The following is a 6,661-nucleotide window of genomic DNA, read 5'->3' on the forward strand; positions in this document are numbered from 1 at the left end:
TCATCAGCATTCCAGAGTGGGGCTGGCACCCTCTCCTTCCTTTCCAGACTATTGGCAGTAAGAGAGAATCATATTGTAATCAGAATGGGGGATTCCCATTAGCTTTCAATATACTGCTATTCATGAAACAAGGATCAAAGAGTTTTGTGGCTGTGCCAGCTTCCTGAAAACCTAGGAAGCACTGTGAGTTCAAAAGAGGCATTCATTGTTAGAGCTCAGAGGTGGAGTGCTTTAACAATGATACAAGGCAGTTTCTTATCTCTGCCTCAGAGCATCACTGAACACCCACCCCAAACAAAAAAGGAAAACCTTTAACTGATTCTCAGAAGCACAGACTTTGCAGAAAAGCTGGAAGAGAAAGGGTCAGTGAGCAAGAATAAAAATAGTAGAGTACATTTAGGAAGGAAAAACAGAGATGTCAGTATCACCCTGGCAGATACAGAACAAATAATGAACAAAAGTACCCCAAGGCTAAGCCATATGGCTCATAAATTGGATATGAGTCAGCAACAGAAGTCCTTTCATTAATTAAGCTCAGGACTGGGGACGATGTTAACAATATTTATGGAGGACCGTGTGCTGGAGGCGGGGCGGGGGGGGTGGATTTTAGTGTATACATGGATTATCTTCTTTAACCCCACTAGGCGGGTATCATTGTATCCATATTTCACAAACCAGGAAAACGTTGCCCAGAGCATTACAATACTTGCCCAAGGCCTCCAAGCCATCATGTGGCAAATTTGGGACTTGAGCTGACATCTGTCACCCAAGTCTGTGTTCCTAATCAAGACTGTCAGTTGCCGCTCTGAGAGCATCCTGTTCATGGAGGACAATAGGCACAATTCTGGGCTTTGGCAGAGGGACTTGGCAAACCTTAAGAGGATCCTATGGGTAGAAGTGAGAGGAATAAAATTATTTAAACGTGGGAAACTGCTCAGTAAGTTAGTACTTAGGAGTCATTGGTATGAATTACCTCTGGGTTTACTGCTTTCTGGGCTATCCAGGTGACTTAGTGGCAAAGAGTTTGCCTGCCAATGAGACCTAAGAGATGAGGATTTGATCCCTGTGTCAGGAAGATCCCCTGGAAGAAGATATGGCAACCCACTTCAGTATTCTTGACTGGAGAATCCCATGGACAAAGGAGCCCGGCAGGCTACAGTCTATGGAGTCGCAAAGAGTCGGATACAACTGAGCGACTGAGCACACACACACAAAACTGGGAAAGAGAGCTAAGCTGAAACCATAGGAAAGTTAACTTACCTCATGACAGTTGAGGTTAAGCAATAGAAAATGGTTACTGGTGGTTTTGGAGAGAAGCAGGATTCAGACTGAACGAGGATCCAGTTGTGACTGTTTCTGGAAACGAAGGATGCTATGTGTCTGTGGCGACCATGCAGGTGTACCATGCAAGAGAGCCTGCAGTGGGGACACAGTCGACCGACAGCCTCCAGGTGTCACCCTTTGGGCTTGCCAAGGCTTCCAGGTCCAGGCTGCTGTCCTTTCAGCTGCCCCAGGTAATGACTGACCTGAGCAGGGACAAGAGCTGGGCCACCCTTGCCCAGAGGGGGCCTTCCCTGCCAGCCCTGATGATGCCCCCTGAGGTTCCTCTCCCAGAACCGCCCAGTGGTCTGAAGCTTCACCTCCCCCAAGCCAGCTCCTTCCCTCTTTTCTGAGGTGTGAGACATGCAAAGTAGCCTGGAGGTTCCCCTCACCTGCTCCTGCTCTGACCCTTTTATCCTTACCAGGTGCTTCCCCAGTAAATCTCTTGTCTGTATAATCTTTGGAGGAGGAAATGACAACCCACCCCACTATTCTTGCCAGGGAAATCCTGTGGACAGAGGAGCCTAGCGGGCTCTAGTCCATGGGGTCGCAAAAGAGTTGAGCACAACTCAGCGACAAAACGAAACAACCACGATATATAAAGCTATCAAGTATGTCTGCTTCTCAGAGACCCAGTCTAACAGCACGCTGTGTTGGGAGAGGAAAGTAATCTTTTGTCTTCAAAAGTAGGCTCTGCAATTAACTGAGACATTTGAAGGGCAGGTTCCTGGGGGTTAAAAGAGGATGTGCTTAGATTGTCCATCTTCTCCTAGGCCTGAGATTCTGAGTCTGTTTCTGGGGCTTAAATATAACAGAGGTTGAATGTTCCTAGTTTATTTCATTTTTTGTAAGTTATATGGCCCAAGAAATATGGCCTTAAAATGTTTACCTGAACGATAATGAAAAATGCCTGAATGACATCTTTACTGTCCCTGTCACCATCTCTGATCTGAAACCTGCACGGCTCTAGCAGATGCTGTTAAAGTTACTGCAGAAGTAAATGCAGCCTCATCTTCATTTGTACTAGAAGGCCACAGATTTGAGGACCAGCTTTGGAACTGAATTGAATCCCAGAAGCAATGTGATGAACCAGCTCAAACTTCCCCCACTCAAGAGTCTTCAGAGATGTAGTGCTCAAAATAAAACATACCAAATATATATATATATATATATATATATATATATTATATACTTGCTGAAAGTATTTGTGGATCTACAATTATCACAAGGGCAGAAACATCAGGGCCTAATACACTCAGAGTCACTGAAAAGTACCCTCAACCTGTCTAAAGACATCAAGGCAACCACCACTGCTGGCACACACAGCCACATTCTCTGAAACAAGAACATTTGGCCTTCTCAACAAAAGGCAGCTCTGGTTTCCCAGGAAATCACCTCCCGCGCCTGTGTTGACAGATATCTAAGGTCTCTGATTTCCAATGTTATACAAGGTTGAGGAGGAGACCCTGCTGACTGTGCAATGGAAGCAAAACCACCTGCTTCATTTGGAGCACCATTCCTACACGATCAATGTCTTCTTCCTCTGGCTGGAGATTATTCAAATGGAGAGATGCAGGAAGATGAAAAGTTCCTCGTAAGTTCTTGCATGAGAGGATTGATAATATTCATGAAAAGCCTTCAGACGCAGCCTTTTAACTCTGATCTTAATGCAGCATCTTCAAATGTCTCCTATTTAAGGGACTAGATCTGATAGACAGAGTGCCTGATGAACTATGGACGGAGGTTCGTGACACTGTACAGGAAACAGGAATCAAGACCATTCCCAAGAAAATGAAGTGCAAAAAAGCAAAATGGCTGAGGAGGCCTTACAAATAGCTGTGAAAAGAAGAGAAGCAAAAAGCAAAGGAGAAAAGGAAAGATATACCCATTTGAATGCAGAGTTCCAAAGAATAGCAAGGAGAGATAAGAAAGCCTTCCTCAGTGATCAATGCAAAGAAATAGAGGGAAAAAATAGAATGGGAAAGACTAGAGACCTCTTCAAGAAAATTAGAGATACGAAGGGAACATTTCATGCCAAGATGGGCACAAAAAAAGACAGAAATAGTATGGACCTAACAGAAGCGGAAGATATTAAGAAGAGGTGGCAAGAATACACAGAAGAACTGTACAAAAAAGATCTTCACAATCCAGATAATCACGATGGTGTGATCACTCACCTAGAGCCAGACATCCTGGAATGTGAAGTCAACTAGGCCTTAGGAAGCATCACTATGAAGAAAACTAGTGGATGTGATGGAATTCCAGTTGAGCTATTTCAAATCCTGAAAGATGATGCTGTGAAAGTGCTGTACTCGATATGCCAGCAAATTTGGAAAACTCAGCAGTGGCCACAGGGCTGGAAAAGGTCAGTTTTCATTCCAATCCCAAAGAAAGGCAATGCCAAAGAATGCTCAAACTACTGCACAATTGCACTCATCTCACACACTAGTAAAGTAATGCTCAAAATTTTCCAAGCCAGGTTTCAGCAATATGTGAATCGTGAACTTCCAGATGTTCAAGCTGGTTTTAGAAAAGGCAGAGGAACCAGAGATCAAATTGCCAACATCTGCCGGATCATCAAAAAAGCAAGAGAGTTCCAGAAAAACATCTATTTCTGCTTTATTGACTATGCCAAAACCTTTGACTGTGTGGATCACAACAAACTGGAAAATTCTTCAAGAGATGGTAATACCAGACCACCTGACCTGCCTCATGAGAAACCTGTATGCAGGTCAGGAAGCAACAGTTAGAACTGGACATAGAACAACAGACTGGTTCCAAAGAGGGAAAGGAGTACGTCAAGGCTGTATATTGTCTCCCTGCTTATTTAGCTTATATGCAGAGTACATCATGAGAAACACTGGGCTGGATGAAGCACGAGCTGGAATCAAGATTGCCAGGGGAAATATCAATAACCTCAGATATGCAGATGACACCACTCTTATGGCAGAAAGTGAAGAAGAATTAAAGAGACTCCTGATGAAGGTGAAAGAGGAGAGTGAAAAAGTTGGCTTAAAGCTCATTCAGAAAACTAAGATCATGGCATCTGGTCCCATCACCTCACGGAAAATAGATGGGGAAACACAGGGGCTGGGCTCCAAAATCACTGCAGATGGTGATTGCAGCCATGAAATTAAAAGTCGCTTACTCCTTGGAAGGAAAGTTATGACTAATATAGACAGCATATTAAAAAGCAGAGACACTACTTTGTCAACAAAGATCCATATGGTCAAGGCTATGGTTTTTCCAGTGGTCATGTATGGATGTGAGAGTTGGACTATAAAGAAAGCTGAGTGCTGAAGAATTGATGCTTTTGAACTGTGGTGTTGGAGAAGACTCTTGAGAGTCCCTTGGACTGCAAAGAGATCCAACCAGTCCATCCTAAAGGAGCTCAGTCCTGGGTGTTCATTGGAAGGACTGATGTTGAAGCTGAAACTCCAATACTTTGGCCACCTGATGCGAAGAGCTGACTCATTTGAAAAGACCCTGATGCTGGGAAAGATTGTGGGCAGAGGAGAAGGGGATGAAAGATGATATGATGAGATGGTTGGATGGCATCACCGACTGAATGGACATGGGTTTGGGTGGACTCCAGGAGTTGGTGATGGACAGGGAGGCCTGGTGTGCTGCGATTCATGGGGTCGCAAAGAGTTGGACACAACTGAGCAACTAAACTGAACTGATTCATCTCTTTTCTGGATTCATCCTTGTAATATAGATTATGCTTGGTATCTTTCTGGAGCAGTCCTTCTCTATTCATCCTTGAGACAGAAAAGATGTATTTGCACATGGAAACATAACAGTTACAAAATTAGAAAAATATCTTTTCAGGGACCTCACTGGTGGTCCAGTGGTTCAGACTCTGAGCTTCCAGTTCAGGGAGCACGTATTCAACCCCTGGTTGAGGAAATAAGAGCCCACGTGTTGCACATGGGGTGTGCCCCCCAACACACACAAAAAGGAAAGAAAAATATCTTTAGGAAGGAGTTAGATTGAAAATGTCTCAAGGCATTTCTGCTTCTGTGAATGCAGGGTGTGGGAAGAGCACAGGTTTGGAGGCAAACAAATAGTCCTGTGACTGACTCTCTAAACTCTGCCATCTACTGGGTTAAATCAGAGGTCCCCATCCTTTTTGGCATGGGGGACTGCTTTCATAGATTTTTTCCACACACCAGGATGGGGGAAGGGCAATGCTTTCAGGATGATTCAAGAACATTACACATATTGTGCACTTTATACCTATTATTATTATCATCAGCTCCACCTCAGATCATCAGGCATTAGATCCCAGAGACTGGGAATCCATGTTAATTGGCAATAATACTTCAAGGAGCTCACGGGAGATTTAAATTGTGAAGTCACATTAAAGATTTAAAGAAAAATGACCTAAGAGTGGATGAAAGATGGTCAAGTCACAACAATGCTAGTTGAAATTATAAAACTCTGCGATACAAGAGGGGAAAAGGATGTAATATGTAGGAAAGTGAAAGTCTTCTCTGTCATTGTAATTCTCCAGGCAAGAATACTGGAGTGGGTTGCCATTTCCTACTCCAGGGGATCTTCCCAACCCAGGGATTGATCTCGGGTCTTCTGCATTGCAGGCAGATTCTTTACCATCTGAGCCACCAGGGTAGCTGGCTGGAAAGCTGACAGAAGTTTGCAAGACAGCCACACTTTACAGAAGAGGCTCTAAGGACATGTCAGGGAACCTAATATTCAAATGGAGGATTTTAAATGATCTGTTCCTTTCTATATTGGAAGCACAAAGGGTACAATCCTTGCTGAGTGGATGCTATAAATAGATAATGAGCCTTTGTATTTGTCATGGGACTTGTTTACTGGAAGATTAATGAAATTATTAAAGAAAACACTTCTTTGTTCCCAACTAGGATACCAATTTACCACTCATTAGGCATTCCTGCTGCTTTCATGGAATTTTCCATACTACCCACCATCGAATTTCACATCCAGTGCCTACCTGGGATCTCTCTGCATGCAGGTCCTCCCACAACTTGCAAAGCACCAAGGATCTACACACTCTCATTTCTCCGACCCCTGCTTTGTTCCTTTCCCCATTTCTTTGTTCTCTTGATTTTCTGAACTCGAACTCGTCAGAACAGGGAGCTAGAACTTCCTAAGGAAAATTTCATCTGAGCAGTAACTGTTGGATTTAGTCTCTTATGTGTGTGTGCATGCTCAGTTGTGTCTCTTTGTGGCCCCATGGACTGTAGCCCACCAGGCTCCTCTGTCCATGGGATTCTCCAGCAAGAATACTGGAGGGGGTTGCCATTTTCTTCTCCATGAGATCTTCCTGACCCAGGGATCAAACCTGAGACTCTTG

This window comes from Odocoileus virginianus, chromosome 8 (genome assembly GCF_023699985.2).
Source record: "Odocoileus virginianus isolate 20LAN1187 ecotype Illinois chromosome 8, Ovbor_1.2, whole genome shotgun sequence".
Classification (NCBI taxonomy): domain Eukaryota; kingdom Metazoa; phylum Chordata; class Mammalia; order Artiodactyla; family Cervidae; genus Odocoileus; species Odocoileus virginianus.